Source organism: Brassica rapa, chromosome A03, assembly GCF_000309985.2.
Source record: "Brassica rapa cultivar Chiifu-401-42 chromosome A03, CAAS_Brap_v3.01, whole genome shotgun sequence".
In the NCBI taxonomy this organism is placed as follows: Eukaryota; Viridiplantae; Streptophyta; class Magnoliopsida; order Brassicales; family Brassicaceae; genus Brassica; species Brassica rapa.
This window is the reverse complement of record NC_024797.2, coordinates 35,927,487-35,950,086: the sequence shown is the minus strand read 5'-3', so window position 1 is coordinate 35,950,086 and position 22,600 is coordinate 35,927,487. Positions and strand designations below refer to the sequence as shown.

Sequence of the window (22,600 nt, the reverse complement as noted above, 5' to 3'; positions counted from 1 at the left end):
AGAAAAAAGAAACATAAAGGAGCAGATCATAAGAAATGTTGTTGATGAAAGAAAGATGTTACATGACCAGGAATGGTGCTAGAATGGCTTCAATTGGAGGCATATAATCATCTTTCTGAGCAGCCATGGACTCTTCTCAAGGTGGCTTTAGCAGCAAACTGAGCAGCCATGGAGGCTTTCTGATTTCAAGATTCTGCAATGTAGTTCAGATAATGAGAATTGACCAGCAAATCGACAGATAATCAGTAGGTAACAGATTTTAAGGAAAATCTCTAAATGGGAATTAATTCTATTATTAAATATACAAAAGAGGCGTGTTAAAAAAGGAAAGTGGCTCTGAGGGTGATTTGAAGGCGATTTTTAGGGTTTTGGGATTTTTGCAAAGCGACGGCCATAAGGCGCGCTATCATGGTGGCGCCTGAACCAGAGGGCTCCTCTCCGATGGTGATAGAGGCTGGAAACAGTCAAGCTACGAAGTTTGGTCAGAAGTTGTGGGTGAAAGCGGTTTAACAAAAGCATGTTTTGGTGAACCATGATGTGAAAGTCGAAGTGGTCGAAGGAACACACTTGATAGAAATACCGAATGACCTTTTGGTCAACTCTGTCCCATTATGGGATGATTTTCAAGAAGGACGTTTTCTAGATCCGGCTCCTCATGTATCCAAAATCCATATTATTGTGAACAAGATATGGCCTCTTGGTAACAAAACCATTCAGATTGATGTGTTTCCGGTGAATGAAAAAAACGGTGAAGTTCAGAATCTTTGATCAACAAACAAGACTTCGCATCTTGAAAAGAGGAGTGTGGAACATAGCGGGTATCCCTATGGTTCTTTCAAAGTGGGCACCTTTGTCTGAGACAGAAGGTACTACGGAGGTAAAGATTGTGCCAATGTGGATAACATTAAAAAATGTTCCCCATAGCATGTATTCATGGGAAGGACTTAGGTTCATAGCGAGTGCTGTTGGAAAGCCGGTACGGCTACACCCAGAAACAGAGTTGTGCACAAACTTTGAGGAGGCAAAAGTATTCGTGAATGCGAACATGACTAAACCTCTCCCAACCTCTCATCGATTTCGATCAAAGAGTGGAATCAATGCAGACATAGAGTTCAGTTACCCCTGGCTACCAACGAAGTGTTCGCTTTGTAAGATATGGGGTCATAATGATACAGAGTGCCCTAAATGTAAGTCACAAGCACCAGTTGGTGTTTCGCAGCGAGAGTTGGGGTCTAGGGGCAAAGGAATCGGAGACGGATCATCTTTAAAACACACAAAAGGTGGTAGAGGGAATTGCAACTTTTACTAATGAAGGGAATGGAAACACTGATAGTACAGTGGTGACTAAATATGTGGAGGAAAAAGAAGAGGGAATTTCCATCTCGCCAGAGAAAGAAGTGCAGGAAAAAGTTGTAGGTGAGGAACAATTCACAGAGGAGTTAAATGAAGTGGCCCGGGTTGAGTTCAAAGAAACAGAGGAGGAAAGTTGGTTGAATGTCTCACCTGGGAAGGTTGGTAGGAGCACAGAAAGTAAGCCGAGTTCAGAGACAGTGATATCTCCATCACGTTTCCAACTATTAGAAGATGTAGAAGACGAGCAGACGAGTAGTCGTAACAAGGATATACAGACATATATTTCTAAGGATCCTAATCATCCTACGGAAGAAGTTGAGGAGGGAGAAATATCAGGAAATGAGGTTGGAGTCCCACGATCAGAAGATACGACGACGGGAGTTGCGCAAAGCACCAAACATGCTCGATCTGCTAGGAAAGTAAGTCGAACGATGCAATTTGCTATGGCTGCTAAGGTTGGAAAACCAAGCGGTAATAGCAAGAAACGCATTTCCAAAAAGAATTGATAATGTCGAGCTTCTTTTGGAATGTCCGCAGTCTAAAAAAATCTATAAAACATTCCGTAGTAAAGAAGTGGGTTGAAGAGAGGCAGTTTGAGTTTGGTTGCTTGATAGAAACGAAAGTGAATGAAGGAAAAGTTCCAAGGCTGATGGGAACTATTTTTAATAATTGGTCGATCCTAACAAACTATGAATATAGTAGGTTAGGAAGGTTATTGTAATGACCCTGCTCATAAGTAGAAAAGTCAAAGACCTTGACCTTAGTCGTGGTCGAAACGAGGAACGGTCATGGTCGAAAGACAGTTTTCTGCCGGTACGAGAAAATCGATAAAAAAAACCGAGCAAGAGGAGATCGACGTTTTGAAACCGAAGAAGGAGAAGCATTGTCTAAGTAAATCAAGGAATGAGTTTTCTCGTTTGAAGAAGAGGTTTAGAAGTTGTTGACATGGAGAAGAAAGTGAAGACACGATGACATGGCGACCACCGATTGGATTCGGAGGAGTGACGGAGCGATACGCGTGGCAAACTCTCATTGGCTGGAAGAAGACTTGGCGACCAAGTTACGAAGCTTCTAGAAGACGAGACTTGGCGACCAAGCAACGGTAAAACTTGGGGAGAAAGGTAAAAACCTTCCAGAAGCAAGGTTACTTGCCGCGGAAGTTTCGTAGTGGGACATGTGTCCATTTTTCCTCATGCATATGTGCCATTTGTCCAGCCCAGCCTCAGTCCTCCATTTCTATAAATACCAGACCCCTCCCTTTCATTTTTCGCATTCAAAACCGTGAGAGCTTACCTTAGGGAGAGAGTGGTGAGTTAGAGAGAGAAACCGAGAAAAAATAGTGTTTTCGGGTAGTTTTTAGTTAGCGTTTTTGGGGAGATAGCTAGGGGTGCTGGATAGTCTTTGTAGCCAGTAGCCAAGGTGGGTTTCCTGTGTGTTTCTTGTGTGTGTATTTTGTATGCAGGTTCAAGCTTGACCAACGGGTCTTAAACGGAGACTCGGGGCATAGTTAATCGATTTTCTGCAGGGCCCCGGGGAAAGTGTGTGCTGCTGCATACATGTTGTGTGATTGATTGTTTGTTTGTTTAGTTGTCACTCGCTTAGTTATTAGTTTTAGTCTAGACTTAGTTGCATCGAGGTTTGAGGTTAAGCTCCCTCATGCTAAGTAGTGTTTGTGTGTGTGTTGTCTAGACTAGGGCGAGTGATTGTTATGCTTTGAGTCTAGATGTGCGTGGAGGTTAGAGGTGGAGCTCCCTCACGCTTGTTGCTTGTTTGTGTGGCATCTAGTCTAAAGCATAGGCCATCTCGGGGTTAGATTAGGGAAAGCCTAATTCTCCGAAGGTGTTCGAGACCATGGAGTTAGATTGGGCGATACCCAATTCTCTAGTGGTGGAGTGACCTACTCTCCATGGCTTGTCACGTGAAGTGGGTCGCGCCCATGGACAAGCGCTGCATGACGATGCGGCCCGGGTTAGATTGGGAGAAGCCTAATTCCCGGAGATGATGTTTTCCGACCATGTGACTGTTGTGTTTGTGATCGGGAGTGTTCAGTATGGAGATGTGTTAGGGCTCCGATGTGTTGGGATCCCAGGATGTCTGTCATCCGAATTGTGTAGATCGAGTCTAGGATCGAGTCTAGCTTTCTTTTGTGTAGTTAGGCCTCGGTGGTGAGACCATTTGTTTGTTTAGTAATTGCTTGTTTGCTTGCTTGCTTGCTTGTTTGTTTGTTGCTTCTGCTGTGTTGTTTACTAACCAATTGTTGATTGTGTTTGGGGCATGGGCTGAAGGAGGTCGTTGTTGTTTATTTTTGGGAACTCACTGAGTAATTCCGATTACTCATCCCCTCTTCTACTATGCAGGTAACCCGTAGGTAGGAAGCTTAGGACGCAGCGGAACGGGAAGCGGCCGGTGTAGATTGGAAGTGGCATAAGCATAAGCGGACTATCTTTTGGAATGTATAATTACTTTCTTTTTATTTTGGCACTAGGCCGTGAGCTCAAACTCTGATATTTTGTATTGTAATGTTTTATAAAACGCTTTCTACCTATTATTAATAAAATGTATGTTTATATTCGTAGTTGTGTGTTAAATGATACTAGACCTTGTCCGGGTCGACACAACTCGATGATTGTGGTACGGGTTGTGAAGCCTTAGGCCATGACATCGAGGTCATAGCAAACTGGAATGGATTGGTCGAGAGTCTTGATTTGTTCTTGATTCTTGGTCGAACCGGTACGGTGAGCTATAATTGTGGCGCTCCCGGGACGTACCGGGTTAGTCCGGCCTAGTACGGTCCGGGGGTGTTACAAACGGTGGTATCAGAGCCAGGTTTCCGATCATGCTCATAAACCGCAACATTTTTCAAATGTTTTTATCGAGTCAAAATGAGTCGCTTATGCCACATTAGGAAACCGGTCCGTTCCGCTTAGGGTTTTTAGGGAGTAGTTTTAGGATTAGTTCCTTAGGAATTTTTCTTTCTTTAGGATTAACCCTTGAAACCGTGCCGATGTCTAATCAAGGATCAGAAGCAGGCGGGTCGTTCGGAACGTCGGGTCAGGTTGTGTCGAGGTACGCAAACTACCACAACTTCTGGGATGCTCCGAATTCAGCAAACCAGACTGGCGACAGTGGACCAAGGTCTATGCAAGGCGTTGAACGTGCTCACAGTGAGGAGAACATATCTCTTGTAGCGTGGCAATTATCAGTATCACCACCCAATTCTCAGCATGCGGAATCAGAACCATTCGTCGGACCACAGAGACCCCATTCATCTCATGCAGACTCGGAAGGATCTACATCAATTGGAATCAACTCAAGACCAGCAGAGCCGGCTACACCTACGCCAGCACCTGCACCAGCTCCAGCAGAAGGAAGTAGACCAGCAGATCCAACCTTATCTATGGTACATAACCTTTTGTCTAAAGTCTTAACCAACAAAGTTACCCCAAGTCCAGAAGCAAATCAACCTGAAACTCGACAACCAGACTTCCTGAAGTATGTTCTTACGATGAAGAACATGGGTACCTATAAGTTCGAAGGAGAAGCCGACACCTTCAAAGCAGATACATGGCTACGACGTGTAGAGAAGAACTTCTCAACCACCAGGTGTCCAGACGAGTACAAGAAAGACATAGCTGTGCATTACTTGGAGAAAGACGCAATGTCTTGGTGGGAGAGTATCACACGAAGACAAGGAGTAGAAGACATGGATTGGGATGCATTCAAGCAGGAATTTCAGAGGAAGTATTTTCCTCCAGAAGCAAGAGACAGAATGGAGCAAGCTTTTCTACGATTGGAGCAAGGTGAAAGGAGTGTTAGGGAGTACGAATCAGAGTTTCTCAAGCTCAGTCGATACATCCACTACAAGGACGGAGATGAAGCGGTGTTAATTCGTAAGTTCTTACGAGGTCTTAAGCCAGAGATCGGGAGTCGTCTACAAGCCGTCAACTTTGTGAGTTTGTTTGAGTTAATAGAGAAAGCAGTCAACGTGGAGGAGATGGTAGCAGCTGAACGTGAACCAACCGTTGGATCAAACCCCAAACCTCAGAGCAGTCAGTCCAAGGATGATAAGTTGCGAACCAACCAGAAGAAAGGAAGAAAGGGTCAGTTCAAACGACATGGAAAGAAGCCGAAGGCACAAGTGACGTGCTACAATTGTGGTCAGTTGGGACATTACTCTCGTGAATGCACCAACTCAATGGCTGAGAAGACGGATTGGAAGGCATCGGTTACTTGCTACAGCTGTGGAGAGAAAGGTCATTTCGCCAACGAGTGTACTGTGAACCGTCCAGGACAGGGAAGAGGATCGTCTGCGCGTACCCAACCAAACCGACCGACCAGAGAACACCCAGCCGGGCGTCCTGCATCCGAAGGGAGAGTCTATGCCTTGGAAATGGAGGAAACTCCATCTAGTGCTCCGGGACCGTCGAGAGGTCCTGTGACAGGTTTGTTTGGGTGCTAACTCTCTTTTGCGTGTTTATTTCTGTGTAGAGTAGTTAGTAGTTTGTAGTTTGTTGTGTTAGCATTCTGGATGAATGCTAGTGTGTTGATCTTTGTTAGGATCATTGTTGGTTGGTGAAACCCCTGCTGTTGTTTTGTTTGATTCGGGAGCCACCCATAGTTTTGTGAACCCAGTAGTAGCCTCTAGATTTGTAGGAACCCTTGTGACCCATGATGTTGATATCTCGGTGTTAACCCCTGGAGGCCAAACCTTGAAAGCCAAAAAGGTGTTGTTGGATGTGCCTATTGTGCTTTTGCACGCAATCCTTTTAGCCAACCTAGTGGTCATGCCCTTAGAAGGTTTCGAGGTTATTTTAGGAATGGATTGGCTGTCAAGGCATCGGGCGTGGCTGGACTAAGCAAGAGGAAAAGTTTTCTTTGAAGACGACCATCGAGGAATATTGGCGTATTATGGGATCAAGCCTAGCATCTCAGCAACGTTCGTCACAGCAATGAGAGCAGAGAGAGCCTTAGTGGACGGTGAGGTTTACTTGGTATCGCTTACGTACATCGGAGAGGAGACAGGAAAGGAATTGAGAATGGAAGACATTCCAGTGGTCCAAGAGTTAGAAGACGTGTTTCGGGCGTTAACGGAGTTACCAGCACCTCGGAGTAACCCGTTCACCATCAACTTGGAACTGAGCGCTGCACCTATCGCCAAGGCACCTTACCGCATGGCACCAGCAGAGTTAGCAGAGCTCAAGAAGCAGTTGGAGGATTTACTAGACAAAGGTTTCATCAGACCGAGTTCTTCACCTTGGGGAGCTCCGGTTTTGTTTGTGAAGAAGAAGGATGGCAGCATGAGATTGTGCATCGACTACAGAGGAATCAACAATGTCACGATCAAGGATAAGTACCCTTTACCTAGGATCGATGAATTGTTGGATCAACTAAGAGGAGCGAGTTGGTTTTCGAAGATAGATTTGGCTTCGGGATATCACCAAATTCCGATAGCAGAGAACGACGTAGTGAAGACAGCATTCAACACTCGGTACGGCCAGTTCGAGTTCGTTGTAATGCCATTCAGGTTAACCAACGCACCAGCAGTATTCATGAGGATGATGAATGAAGTATTTCACGACTACCTCGACAAGTTCGTGATTGTGTTCATCGACGACATACTCATCTACTCACGGAGCAAGGAGGAGCACAAGGAGCATCTGAGGATGGTACTTGAGAGACTAAGAGACCGGAAGTTGTTTGCTAAGCTCAGCAAGTGTCGATTCTGGAAGCGCGAGATTGGTTTCTTAGGTCATAGAGTTTCCAAGCAAGGAGTTTCGGTGGATCCAGAGAAGATTGAAGTCATCCAGAAGTGGCCTTGTCCAACCTCAGTAACGGAGATCAGAAGTTTCCACGGATTGGCAGGCTATTACCGAAAATTCGTGCAAGCTTTCTCATCAATCGTGAAACCTTTGACACGATTGACGGGAAAGGAAGTCCCATTTCTTTGGGATGAGCATACGGAGAGAGCTTTCAACAAGCTCAAGGAGGCATTGACTACGGCACCAGTTCTTGCCTTACCCCAGCCGGGTAAGCCATATGTTGTGTATACTGACGCATCGCGGGTAGGATTAGAGTGTGTGTTAATGCAAGAAGACAGAGTCATTGCATACGCCTCAAGACAGCTGAAGAAGCACGAGGAGAACTACCCCACACACGATCTGGAGATGGCGGCCGTTGTTTTTGCATTAAAGATATGGCGCTCGTATCTTTATGGAGAAAGCATTCAGGTATTTACGGATCACAAAAGCCTTAAATACTTGTTCACTCAGGCGGATCTGAATTTGCGACAAAGACGGTGGATGGAATTCATTGCGGACTACGACGTTCAGATTCAGTATCACCCAGGAAAAGAAAACGTGGTAGCGGATGCATTGAGTCAACGAAGAGCTGTAGTAGACTCAGAGCGAGACTTGGAGAAGTTATCAGACGAATTCAAGAAGGTAACTTTAGCTGCACTGGAGGGAGAATCTAGTGAACCATTGGGAATGCAAGCCGTGAACCAAGCCAGTTTGATACAACGTATTCGAGGAGCGCAGCAGCAAGACGAGAACCTGAAGATCATCATGGAGCAGCTACGAGAGCAAGGAGGGCCAAATGCTAGTGGATATCAAATGGCAGAAGACGGAACATTGCTACTCAACGGAAGAATCACTGTGCCAAAGGAGGGAGGATTCAAGGAGGAAATTCTCAAGCTAGCGCATCAGTCACTTTTGAGTATACATCCTGGAAGCACCAAGATGTATAGAGATATGAGGAGATATTACCATTGGCCAGGAATGAAGAAGTCAGTAGCAAGATGGGTAGCGCAGTGTCAAGTTTGCCAGCAAATCAAAGCCGAACACCAAGTGCCAGGAGAGTTACTTCAAAGCTTACCTATTCCCGAGTGGAAGTGGGATTCAGTGTCCATGGATCTAATCACAGGATTACCAGTGGCCAGAGGAAGATCAAACAATGCAATTTGGGTTATCATGGATCGGCTGACAAAGGTAGCACATTTGTTAGCAATCAGAGACACAGACAAGACGGAGACATTGGTGGAACTTTACATCAATCAGATTGTGAAGCTACACGGAGTACCAGCAAACATTGTCTCAGACCGAGATCCAAGATTTACAGCAGCATTCTGGAGAGCATTGCAAGGAGCGTTGGGTACGGAGTTGCACATCAATACTGCATTTCACCCAGAAACGGACGGGCAGACGGAGAGGACCATCCGGACAAAAGAGGATATGCTACGTTTGTGTATTCTCGATTGGTCAGGTACGTGGGAGAACTATCTACCTTTGATAGAATTTTCCTACAACAATAGTTTCCACGCCAGCATTGCAATGTCACCATACGAGGCATTGTACAGAAGACCCTGTCGAACACCTCTATGTTGGACGGAAGTTGGAGAACGAAGATTATTCGGACCAGGAGTCATTGAAGAAACATTGGAGAAGCTGCAAGTCATCCGAGCAAACATGAAGAAGGCACAAGATCGACAGAAGAAGTACGCGGATCACAGAAGGCGAGAAGTAGTATTTGCAGTTGGAGATATGGTCTATCTCAAGGTATCAGCTCAGAAAGGAAAGGATCGTTTCGGCAAAGTCGGGAAGTTAGCAGTTCGTTTCATTGGTCCATACCGGATCATTGGAAGAGTAGGAGAAGTAGCTTACAGGCTAGAGCTGCCAGAAGACATGAATTTACACCCTGTATTTCATGTATCTATACTGAGAAGGCACATTCGAGATCCTGATTCTATCGAGCCTGAGAGAATCCAAGAGCTTAGGACAAATCTCACATATCCAGAAGGGCCGATACGCATCGGGGAACGACGTTTGAAGAAGCTGAAGAATAGGGAGATTCCTCAAATCCAAGTCTTTTGGGGAAGACAAAAACGCTTGGTGATAACATGGGAAGATGAAGACAGATTTCGTCAGAACTATCCAGAGTTCTTCGAAGATGAAGCGGCGACGTCATCAGCACCTTAGAATTCGGGGACGAATTCTAATGAGTGGGGGAGAATGTAATGACCCTGCTCATAAGTAGAAAAGTCAAAGACCTTGACCTTAGTCGTGGGCGAAACGATGAACGGTCATGGTCGAAAGACAGTTTTCTGCCGGTACGAGAAAATCGATAAAAAAAATTGAGCAAGAGGAGATCGATGTTTTGAAACCGAAGAAGGAGAAGCATTGTCTAAGTAAATCAAGGAATGAGTTTTCTCATTTGAAGAAGAGGTTTAGAAGTTGTTGACATGGAGAAGAAAGTGAAGACGCGATGACATGGCGACCACCGATTGGATTCAGAGGAGTGACGGAGCGATACGCGTGGCAAACTCTCATTGGCTGGAAGAAGACTTGGCGACCAAGTTACGAAGCTTCTAGAAGACGAGACTTGGCGACCAAGCAATGGTAAAACTTGGGGAGAAAGGTATAAACCTTCCGGAAGCAAGGTTACTTGCCGCGGAAGTTTCGTAGTGGGACATGTGTCCATTTTTCCTCATGCATATGTGCCATTTGTCCAGCCCAGCCTCAGTCCTCCATTTCTATAAATACCAGACCCCTCCCTTTCATTTTTCTCATTCAAAACCGTGAGAGCTTACCTTAGAGAGAGAGTGGTGAGTTAGAGAGAGAAACCAAGAAAAAAGAGTGTTTTCGGGTAGTTTTTAGTTAGCGTTTTTGGGGAGATAGCTAGGGGTGCTGGATAGTCTTTGTAGCCAGTAGCCAAGGTGGGTTTCCTGTGTGTTTCTTGTGTGTGTGTTTTGTATGCAGGTTCAAGCTTGACCAACGGGTCTTAAACGGAGACTCGGGGCATAGTTAATCGATTTTCTGCAGGGCCCCGGGGAAAGTGTGTGCTGCTGCATACATGTTGTGTGATTGATTGTTTGTTTGTTTAGTTGTCAATCGCTTAGTTATTAGTTTTAGTCTAGACTTAGGTGCATCGAGGTTTGAGGTTAAGCTCCCTCATGCTAAGTAGTGTTTGTGTGTGTGTTGTCTAGACTAGGGCGAGTGATTGTTATGCTTTGAGTCTAGATGTGCGTGGAGGTTAGAGGTGGAGCTCCCTCACGCTTGTTGCTTGTTTGTGTGGCATCTAGTCTAAAGCATAGGCCATCTCGGGGTTAGATTAGGGAAAGCCTAATTCTCCGAAGGTGTTCGAGACCATGGAGTTAGATTGGGCGATACCCAATTCTCTAGTGGTGGAGTGACCTACTCTCCATGGCTTGTCACGTGAAGTGGGTCGCGCCCATGGACAAGCGCTGCATGACGATGCGGCCCGGGTTAGATTGGGAGAAGCCTAATTCCCGGAGATGATGTTTTCCGACCATGTGACTGTTGTGTTTGTGATCGGGAGTGTTCAGTATGGAGATGTGTTAGGGCTCCGATGTGTTGGGATCCCAGGATGTCTGTCATCCGAATTGTGTAGATCGAGTCTAGGATCGAGTCTAGCTTTCTTTTGTGTAGTTAGGCCTCGGTGGTGAGACCATTTGTTTGTTTAGTAATTGCTTGTTTGCTTGCTTGCTTGCTTGTTTGTTTGTTGCTTCTGCTGTGTTGTTTACTAACCAATTGTTGATTGTGTTTGGGGCATGGGCTGAAGGGGGTCGTTGTTTTTTATTTTTGGGAACTCACTGAGTAATTCCGATTACTCATCCCCTCTTCTACTATGCAGGTAACCCGTAGGTAGGAAGCTTAGGACGCAGCGGAACGGGAAGCGGCCGGTGTAGATTGGAAGTGACATAAGCATAAGTGGACTATCTTTTGGAATGTATAATTACTTTCTTTTCATTTTGGCACTAGGCCGTGAGCTCAAACTCTGATATTTTGTATTGTAATGTTTTGTAAAACGCTTTCTACCTATTATTAATAAAATGTATGTTTATATTCGTAGTTGTGTGTTAAATGATACTAGACCTTGTCCGGGTCGACACAACTCGATGATTGTGGTACGGGTTGTGAAGCCTTAGGCCATGACATCGAGGTCATAGCAAACTGGAACGGATTGGTCGAGAGTCTTGATTTGTTCTTGATTCTTGGTCGAACCGGTACGGTGAGCTATAATTGTGGCGCTCCCGGGACGTACCGGGTTAGTCCGGCCTAGTACGGTCCGGGGGTGTTACAAAGGGTTGTGTGGAGGAGCAATGTGAGACTCACTCCTTTCTTTAAGAGTAGTCAAATGATCACTTGTTCAGTGAAGTTGGAATCAATGGAGGAGGAGTTTTTCTGTTTGTTTGTTTATGCATCAAACGAGGAGGAAGAGAGAAAGGAGCTGTGGAGAGATTTGAGTGATCACCACAATGCTCCGATAAGTGGCAATAAGCCATGGATGATTTTTGGGGATTTTAATGAAACGTTGGATATGACAGAGCATTCAAATTTTGATAGCTCACCTATGGTCACTTCAGGGAAGAGAAGTTTCCAAGACGTGGTCAACCAGTGCTCTCTAGCTGATATGTCCTATCATGGACCTTTACTTACTTGGAGCAACAAGAGAGGATCTGGTCTCATTTCAAAAAAATTAGACAGGGTCCTAGTAAATGAAGTTTGGAGTCAAATATATCCATGTTCCTACTCGGTGTTTGAAGCAGGAGGATGCTCTGATCACATGAGATGCCGGATTCAAATTTCAGCTCAACAAAGACAGGCTAAACGCAAGCCTTTCAAATTTGTTAATGCTGTTACTACTATTGATGATTTTCTGCCAATGGTGCATGATTATTGGGCACATACGGAACCGATCTTCCTCTCTACATCGTCATTATTCAGGTTTTCCAAGAAGCTTAAAGGTCTGAAACCCTTAGTTAGAAATCTGGCTAAAGACAGAATGGGTAACCTCGTGAAGAAGTCAAAGGAAGCTCATGCGGATCTCTGTCTCAAACAAGAAAGATGTCTGCTCCATCCCTCATCTGAGAATTTGGAAAGGGAAAACGCAGCTTTTACACGATGGGAACTAGTCGCTGGCTTGGAAGAAATTTGTTTAAAGCAGAGATCAAAACTTCACTGGTTAACAGTTGAGGATAAGAACAACAAAACGTATCATCGAGCTATTGCTACAAGAGAAGCAGCAAATAGTATCAGAGAAGTCCTTTGTCGAGATGGCACGTTAACTAGAGAAGAAGATGAAATAAAAGCAGAAGCAACAGGGTTTTTTCAAGAGTTTCTTCAACACCAACCAGAAGACTTTGAAGGCATGACAGTGGATAGTCTCCAAGAGCTACTTCCCTTCCGCTGCTCAGTCTCTGATTCACTGGTGCTATTACAAACAGTTACTAAAGATGAAGTAAAGGATGTTCTCTTTGCAATGCCAACGAATAAGTCTCCTGGGCCAGACGGTTTTAATGCAGAATTTTTTATAAATCTACGTGGGGAATCATTGGTTCAGAGTTTGTAACGGCAGTTCAAGCTTTCTTTGAGAAAGGTTTTCTTCCTAAGGGGATAAACTCCACAATCTTGGCCTTGATACCGAAAAAACAGAAGTGATGGAGATGAAGGACTACAGACCTATCTCATGTTGCAACGTCATTTATAAGGTGATATCCAAACTCTTAGCCAACAGGCTAAAGAAGATCTTGCCGCAGTTTATTTCGGCAAATCAATCAGCTTTTGTGAGTGAAAGACTTCTAATCGAAAATCATCTTCTGGCTACAGAACTTGTGAAAGATTATCACAAAGAAACTATCTCATCTCGATGTGCCATCAAGATTGACATATCGAAGGCTTTCGACTCAGTCCAATGGCCTTTTCTTCTAAATGTACTCTCGGCAATGAACTTCCCTCCACCATTTATACATTGGATATCCTTGTGTATCTCTACAGCATCATTTTCGGTGCAAGTAAATGGTAAATTATCTGGTTACTTTCAGAGTAAAAGAGGCCTAAGACAAGGATGTTCGCTCTCACCGTACCTCTTTGTCATTGTAATGGATGTCCTTTCAAAACTTCTAGACAAGGCAGCAAGTACTCAAAAGTTTGGATATCACCCTAGATGTAAGAATCTGAATCTGACCCATTTGGCGTTTGCGGATGATCTCATGGTTCTGTCTGATGGGAAAGTGAGATCAGTTGAAGGTATTGTAGCAGGTTTTGATCAGTTCGCAAAGTTCCCTGGTCTTAAAATAAGTATGGAGAAATCTACCATGTACTTGCAAGGTGTAACCGATGAGGTCAGTACAGAGATAGTAAGACGATTTAACTTCGGTGCAGGTTCTCTCCCAGTGCGTTACTTGGGGTTACCTCTCACCACCAAGAGTATGAGAACCAGTGATTATCAGCCTCTTATTGAGACACTCAAGCAAAGAATTTGCTCCTGGAAAAATCGTTTCTTATCTTACGCAGGGAGGCTGGAACTAATTGGTTCAGTCTTATGGAGCACATCCAATTTCTGGGTTATCTGCTTTTCGCCTTCCAAGTGCATGTATTAAGGAGATTGATAAGCTATGCTCTACTTTCTTGTGGCCAGGTCATGATTTAAACCCAAGGAAATCAAAGATGGCATGGGAGGAGGTTTGTCGGCCAACTGATGAAGGAGGCCTTGGTCTGCGATCGCTAAAGGAAACAAACAAGGTTACTCTACACAAGCTTCTATGGAGATTGGTATCTAATTCTTCATCCCTCTGGGTAAGATGGATTAAGGATACTCTTTTGAAAAATGAATCAATCTGGTCAGTCAAAGAAGATAATAATAGAGGTTCTTGGATGTGGAGGAAGATTTTGAAAATCAGGAACTTGGCGCGAAATTTTTGTAGAGTGGAAGTGCATAATGGTGATAAGACCTCTTTCTGGTATGATCAGTGGTCACCAATGGGTTGTCTACGGGATGTGCTAGGTCCAAGAGGACAGATAGATATGGGAATTGGTCAGTTCGACACTGTTAAAATGGCCTGCATAAAAAGGAGAAGAAGAACTCATCTCTCGCTGGAGCTTACTCAAATTCAAGAGCATTTAAGGCTGTTGACGAGAATAGAGGAGGAGGATGTTATCTTATGGAAAGGGAAGAATGATATCTACAAGCCAAAGTTCACAGCTCGGGACACATGGAACCATATTAGAACCACTGGAGGAAAGGTAACTTGGCACAAAGGTATCTGGTTTAGTCAAGCAACACCAAAGTTTCGGTTCTGTACGTGGCTAGCTCTGCATAATCGATTGGCAACAGGAGATAGAATGGTTTTGTGGAACACGGGAATTGACGGAAGATGTATACTCTGCAATCAACATTTGGAAACACGCAACCATCTCTATTTTGAGTGTTCTTATTCCTCCACATTGTGGAAGAAGTTGGCACACAATCTAATGGGGAATTTTTATTCTACTAAATGGGAGGATATTGTACAACAGCTCACACAAGGAAGGACCCACCAGTTCACAGATTCCTGTTTCGCTATGTATTTCAGGCTGCTGTATACATACTCTGGAGAGAACGAAATGGAAGGAAGCATGGAGACAACTCCCGTTCAGTAGATGTTCTGTTTCGGTCAATCGACAGACAAGTGAAGAATAGAGTAATGACCCTAAAGCAAGACAAAAGGATGGTTAATGCTTATCAAAGCTGGATTGGGTTTGTGGAACATAGGAAATTTTTATAAAGTGTTTCATTGTTAGAAACCAAGTCATAAAACAAAGTAGCTCATGCTGTTAACAAGCTTATTTTTCTTTTGAATCTAATTTAACATTCTATTCAAAAAAAAAAAAAGGAAAAGAAGAAACCTTACCAGCAGAAGAACGAACCCACGAGGAGAATCCAAGCTTTATCGGAGATAATACCACTGACTGAAGTTGAAACCGAGATGAGACAAGGGAGTAGAGCTCGAAATCGAGATGAGAAGAGGAAATTGAAGTTGAGATGCTTGATAGAGAGTGTTTTGAATTTTTTTTTTTTGTACTGCTCCTTTTTTGTCAATTTTTTAAAGAATATATTTAAAGCGAATTACTTAAGTATTCACGGTATAAGTGATTTTCGATTCCCACTCACTAATTTTTGCCAATAGTTGTGTTTAACTGCTATTAATAAAAACCAAAAACACAAAACTGATTTTCCATAGCACTTTAGAAAACACTGCTATAATACTGTGCTATCAATACACGTTTTTTTTGTAGTGCTTAGTCCTCACAAGCACAGCTCCGGGCAAATAAGAAATGGCAAGTTTATTTTTTATGTCCAAGGTCCAATTTTTTTGGTCTCATTAACCTTTCCTTTGTATTTCAGGCTAAGTAATTGGGCATACCAGTGACTCTTGGTGAAGTTTTTATCAAGACCCATACAAAGAAGGATGGCAGCTTTGTCGACAAGAAAGCTCAGAAAGTTGCAGAGGCTTATCAGCAGAACAAGCAGGCCAACTTGACTGACTTCGACACTGCAAATTCAGAGACTTCAGATGGTACTTCTCGTCCTCCACAGCCCCTCCTAGACAAGGATAATGAGCACTTCCTTCTGCTAAGTTGCTTCTTTTATCTCGGGTTTCATGTCTTAAATAATGATGATACTGTTGTCCACCAATCTTTCTTAGTTTTTTTTATTAATTATCTCTACGATTTTGAATTAATTTTTGATTAATGATCTCTGCCGATTTGAGTTGTTTTTGATTAATGATCTCTGCTTTTTATTTGTTTTTGTAGTCAACTTTCACAAATGAAAGGGGACGACACTATGGAATAGGCACTTTGAGCGTACTCTTGTCAACGGAAAGCGGAAGATAGTGCATTCTCATATCTTCAGCATTCTTGGACTTCCAAGAACAGCTAGCCGAAGCTCACCTCAAGATTGAAGAGCAGTCAGCTTACATCTCCAAGCAAGTGATGAAGATCAAAGGTATCTGGAGTTTGTAGATGCTGATCAAGATGATCAAGATGATGCATAGGTTCCCCTTCCAGTTTTTTTTTTTGTATGAAACATGATGGATGATAGGTTCCTCCTCTTGTAGGAATTTCTTATGAAACTTGTTGTATCAAGTACTTTTGTAAATATTTTGATTTCTAAATTTAAAATTAGGTTTTAATTTCTTAAACACGAACTGTACCAATACATTTACCCAAACAAGAAACCAAAAAATTCAATAACCAATCGTACAAAATAAAGTCATTACTCAGTCACTAATCAGTCGCTAGACAGACACAACTTAGTCGTAAATGAGTAGCTCCTTAGCCATTTGGAATTTCTCGATCAATAAAATAGTAGTTAATCAGTCGCTTAAGCAGTAGCCTATCAGTCGTTAAACAGTTGTTGCATTCACGACTGATTTAGCTACCGTCAGTTTTATGACTGATTTAAAGACTGCATACTTCACGACTGCAAACTTCACGACTGATTTTGCGACTGCATAAATAGTTGGACGTCAGCTGTATACTCGTTGCAGTTTAGTACGGAATATTTTATAACTAAACTGTGACCAAATAGCGACTATTTGTTTTACTCGCAAATTATTCGTAACTAAATCGTTAATTGGAGACTGATTTTCGACTGATGTTGTAGTCGGAAAATACGTTTTTTGTAGTGTATGATGAAAAAAGAATCGAAATTTCAAAGAGACATTTGAATCAGATGAGCGTCCATCCCAGTCGCCATTTGCCAGCGAGAATATGGTCATTTGATGGATACTAGTTATGATCACCAGTTTCTTATATTTAAAATTTTATATTCTTATAAAGGATACTTAACATACTATAAGAGTAATATTCTTCTCCATTAAACTAGAAAAAATTTCACACCTTACGATGAAGATTTGACCCTTCGTGATTTCATATATCCCTTGGAGAATGATATTACTGATTCTTCGGCTATGATTACTAGAGCTTTTCATAGAGAACTGTTTTCGTTGATTTTTTTTTTAATTCCGGTATGGCTTTCCAGATCCATATTACATCAAGTTTGAGTAATATAATAACTATTGATGTTAAAAATAATTAAAAATGGAAACTTTTTCATGCAAAATTTCTACTTACAACCCTAATTTTTTTTCTTTAGCATTTTAAAATTGAAGGACAATTTGTAATAAGATTAGATAAAAATGAAAAAATAACTACAAATAATTTTTACTATGTGTGAACAAGTCAAAAGATCTAATAATCTAAAATTAAAGGAGTAAGTTATTTGGATAGAGAAGTATATAGGTGGTGTTATTCAATTTTGTATTTTAATAGAGTTTAAATCTATATTTTAAATCTACCGTTATTCAAATGATGATTGTAAATTCTATTTTAAAATCTAGTGTTATTCGATATGATATTTATAAATCTAATTGAAAATTTTGTTTTATTCAATGAATGATTTAAGTTCAGTTTTTAAAATCTATTGTTATTCAAATTCAAAGGATTTAAAATTTCTTTGTATTTAAAATTGATTTCAAATCATTTGTGGTGGATTCTCATGAACAAATAATTGAAATCAAAATCCAAAGTATACTGCAGAGATTTTAGTATACGTTAAATAAAAACTATGTTTAAATTTAAAATTTTAATTGATTATAAAATTTAACAATTTATTTTAAATCACTTATTGAATAATGTTTTAAATCTATTATATTGACTGGCTTTAAAAACTTTTGGTTTCTAATTGATATAATTATCTTTACAAAATCATCATTCCTTAGAAATTTGGTAAATCATGGATTCTCTTTTTAGTCGTAGCTTTATTGGATTTCCGAAACCAAAATTCAAAATTATTAAGAGTCAACTAACATTAATGTTTTAAATGCATTATCTTTACTAGCTTTAAAAACTTTTGGTTTCTAATTGAGATAATTATCTTTACATGATTATCATTCTTTAGAAATTGATTGGTTGAGCTGTAACTATAGAAAAATTACTTTAGAATTTAGTGTGTAGAATTTTTTGATTTAGTTTTAAGGGATGTAGCTTTGAAATTTCCTATAGCTAAAAAGAAGGGGTTTTAGAAAATAAGATTTTTACAACCATTTTTTGTATGTTTTTGCTGTAGCTTTAGTTTTTTGGTTATAGCTTTAAAAACTAAGATAAAGCATGATTGGTAGTATTTAAGGTTGTAGATGGAAATTAAAGCTAAATTCACTTCCTAAAACCCAACCAATCACCCCCATGGATTCTCAATTTAGTCGTAGCTTTATTGTATTTCCCACAACCAAAATGCAAAATTATTAAGTGTCAACTAATATTTAATGTATTAAATGCATTATCTTGACTAGCTTTAAAAACTTTTGGTTTCTAATTGAGATAAATATCCTTACATAATCATCAATCTTTAAAAATTTGGTAAATCATGGATTCTCTTTTTAATACTTACTAGATCTTGACCCGTGCGTCCGCACGGGTATTTATTTTTGTAAACATTTAAAATTAAATACATACATTATTGTACTAATTAAATAAGAAGATACTAATTAATTAAATATAACTGAGTTAGTTTTATTATTCTGAAAATTTAAAAAATTTTGATTAATTTAATTCTTAATAAACCAATAATTTAATCTGATAATTTAATATATTTTATAGTTTTTTTATGAATTGCAAAATTGACTTTTTGATTTAAAAGTAAATGAAGAATTGCATATCTTCTAAATTTATTAGGTAGCTAAATATTAGGCAATTTTGTAACAATTTTTATGGAAATTTCTATTTATAAGGTTAATGGCATTGAATAGTAATTATTGAGGAAAATTTAGGGTTAAAATTTATTTGTACTTCAGTTTTAATAGTTTAGATACTTATAATGATTGTAAAAATTTTAAAATTCTATAGTTAATGGTTAATAGATTCTAACATTCTTATTTGTTGATTTTAATGATATATACAATTCATTGTTATTCAAAATGTTAAGGTTTTGATGATTCTATAATTATATCAAATTGGTTGAGCTGTAGGAGCTGATTTTAGCTTTAATATTAATCTACATCCTTTAAATCACCAATCATGTTTTATCTTGTTTTTTTAAACTACAGCCAAAAAATAAAAAAAATAAAAAGCTGTAAAAGCCTTATTTTTAAATGCCCGTCTTTTTGGCTGTAGAAAATATATTGTTGTAGCAATCAATTTTAAAGCTACATTACTTACAGCCAGTGTTTTCACGCCCGACCCGGATCCGCGGTCAGACCGGTAAACCCGGTGACCCAGCATGTGTTCCGGTTTGGGTTTTAAGATTTATCCACTATTTAAAAACCCGGTAAAATCCGTAAAAAACCGTTAAAACCCGGAACCCGGACACCGGGTGAACCCAGTGGATAACTTTTATTTACTTTTTTAGTTTTTTTTTTAAAATTGTGATACTAAAGTCGGTTGGATATTCCAAATAGAAGGATTAGGTTTTCAGTTTTTCAGTTATCAATTTCCTAGTATTGTCTTTTTTTTGCGGCTGTCTCATATACTATGTATCCCCGACTATGTTTTGTATATGTTTATGCAATACCATATGACGTGAATCATGTTCTGAGTGACTTTTTTTTTGCTGTGACTATTGTTTTGTTTAATCACAATGATATGTCATGTTCTGTTTGTTTTGTACAACTCTATATATTTCCTGTAACCCATGATTTTTAAAAAACTTTGTGTATGAGTTTTACAGGAAATAGAGACTGACCCTGAGGAAAACTACGAAGAAATGGCTGCTACAAACCATTCGGTCCGAGGAAAAAAAGATATTGCATGGTCCTATGTGATTCAGTCAAACGATTCAAGAGGAAAACTGGTTTTAGAATGTGGATTTTGTCACAAAAAAAACTAGGAGGTGGTATTAATAGGATGAAACATCATCTTGCTGGTATGAAAGAGGATACTGATGCATGTACGAAGGTTCCGGCAGATGTGTGATTTAAGTTTATGCAAACACTGAAAGAAATTAAGGGCAAGAGAGAAAAAATATTCAGTTAGATGATTAACTTAGAAGGTCCTGAAGTTCAAGATGTGGATGCTGATGATATTATTCATATTAGATTTTTAAATATATATTTTTGTTATCAACTTAACAGACTTATACTGACTCTGTAAATATGTATTTTTAATAGTTATATATAATTATATATTAATTTTAATGAATTTATTGACCCATGGTTCGCCCGCGATCGAACTGGTGACCCGGGGACCCAGGAAGTACTCCGGTTCAGTGTCTGGGTCGGGTTTCAAAACATCGCTTACAGCTAAATAAAAAAATCATAGAGCCTAAATTCTACAGTAAAGTTTATACAGTTACAGTCCAACCAATCACCCCTTAGTGTTATTGGGATTTGATTCTTAACATTTTAACTGACGAAATAAAACTTTCAAAATATCGTATATATCATCAAGATTCTTAAAATCATTGTAGTAGAATAGTTTCATCTATACTATTAAAACAGAAGACCATTTTTCAAGGTGCCCTTCTATTTTGTAAATATTTACATATTACTGCCATTGGGTTATTTAAAATATATGCTTTTAATTAAATTTATTTAAACTAACAATATATTTTCTTATTAAACTTATCCATTACAATTAAATCGAGATTCTTATGTGGGATTTATGTGTTTTTTAAGTAAAGACTTTCATTAATATACACTAGGGGCAAATCCCCGCGCTTGTACTTGGGTTGTTGTAGTTGAAAATGTTGATGGAGATGTAGAAAAAGAAGAGTGAAGAGATGTATAAGAAGAAGAGAAGAGATGTCTAATTCATTTTAATGCACTTGTATAATATTTGAAATTCTATTTAACTAGAACTGCAAATAAAAATAGTGAATACAAAAGGGACGTATATCTCAATACTGCATGTTTACTGGTGGGGTTGGCCAATGAGTTTAGTCGCAGTATGGGACTCCGCATCCCTCTAGCTATCCCTGTAAACGTTCTTGACAAGGTGAGTTTCGAAAAGGTTCTTGGTCTTAGAGTCGCTCCTGGTTTTGACAAGAACAAATAATAAATAAAAGTAACATGTAAGTATACTATACTTAAATCTACTATTATGGGAATGAAGAAGAGTTACATACTTGATTCATAACTATAGTCTGCAAGGCCTCACCACATGTAAGTATGATAGCATGGTTTTGATTCTCAGGCTTTCCTTCATCAATTTCAGCTGGTGGACCGGAAGCTTGATACGGTAGATTTCCTAACGACGAAAGAATATTCACGTCAAGAAGAGTGACATATATACAAACCTATAACCAGCATGCAAGTTTCTTGTACCTCATCAAACTTGCCACCTCCTTTGAGAAGAACAGAGTAGAAGACCTTAGGAGATTAAGCATCTGCTGTCTCTTCCCTCTCGTCTACATAAGCAACCCGTAGTGATCGATATCTAGGGAAAAATTGACATAGTCAGAGAACATAGATCAAATGATAACTTTCATTGAAATGTATCAAAATGTATCCAAAGATTTTAGAAATACCTACTTGTGTTATTGTAGTTTAAAATGTTGATGGAAGTGTAGTGTAGAAGAAAAAATATGAGGAGATGTATAAAAAGAAGAAGAGTGAAGAGATTTATAAGTTCATATTAGTGGACATGTGTAATTCTTTTCAATGGAAATGGAATTTACACAACAGTCAAAGCAATGAACGTTGTACCTCGTAGTGGATGCTTCCCCACATTTCAATAGTTGAAATCTCCTAAACATTAAACTTTTGGATCACCGCATAAACGACAGACAATCAACAACCTTTTGATTCCCAAAAAGATCATATGAAGAAAAGAGTTACTGCAGAAAATCAAAACATAACAAATATCATTTTAAGTACCTGTCCACAGTTAACAAAGACACCTGCTAGGTTCTCCTCAATAACATAAATAAAAGTTAAAGAGAGGTATTGTGGTTATAAAATGGTATCTAAAGCCCAAAGATTCCTTTTCTTTTACCTGCTGATCGATATCAGAGACATATAGTTCTCTTGATTACATCTTCCTTCTGAGCCAAACTGGTTCTTTTGTTCAATCTTCTCATTCCTTGGCCAAAGCTCCTTCTCTGCAGCAACCGTGTAAAAGGAGGAGAAACACAATAATCACAAAACTGGTATCCAATCAATAGTAAAGCTTTGCATACTTTTCTTTCATTTGAAGAATAAACCAATCTCAAGCCATTTGAAGATTTTTTTCACAGAAATAATATATATTTTCTAGTTAAAACTTCAGAAACTGACATACCAAAAAGGAAATTTGCAACCATTTTCTCGAAGTGTAACTGAATAAGCAAAAGTAAACAGCTTCTCATACAATGATTGATCAAGCAAAAGACTCGTAGAACACATAAAAGCTCGAAACTTTATGTACACACAGAGGCTTATTTAACCCACAAACACACAAACAAACAAAAGGTCTAAACTTTATATATACCCTTC

General features: G+C 39.9%; 1 pseudogene; it reads left to right on the top strand.

The window, feature by feature from the left end:
- The first annotated feature begins 513 nt into the window (after positions 1–513).
- On the top strand, positions 514–1,353 carry LOC117132703 (annotated as a pseudogene).
- The last annotated feature ends 21,247 nt before the right edge of the window (positions 1,354–22,600 follow it).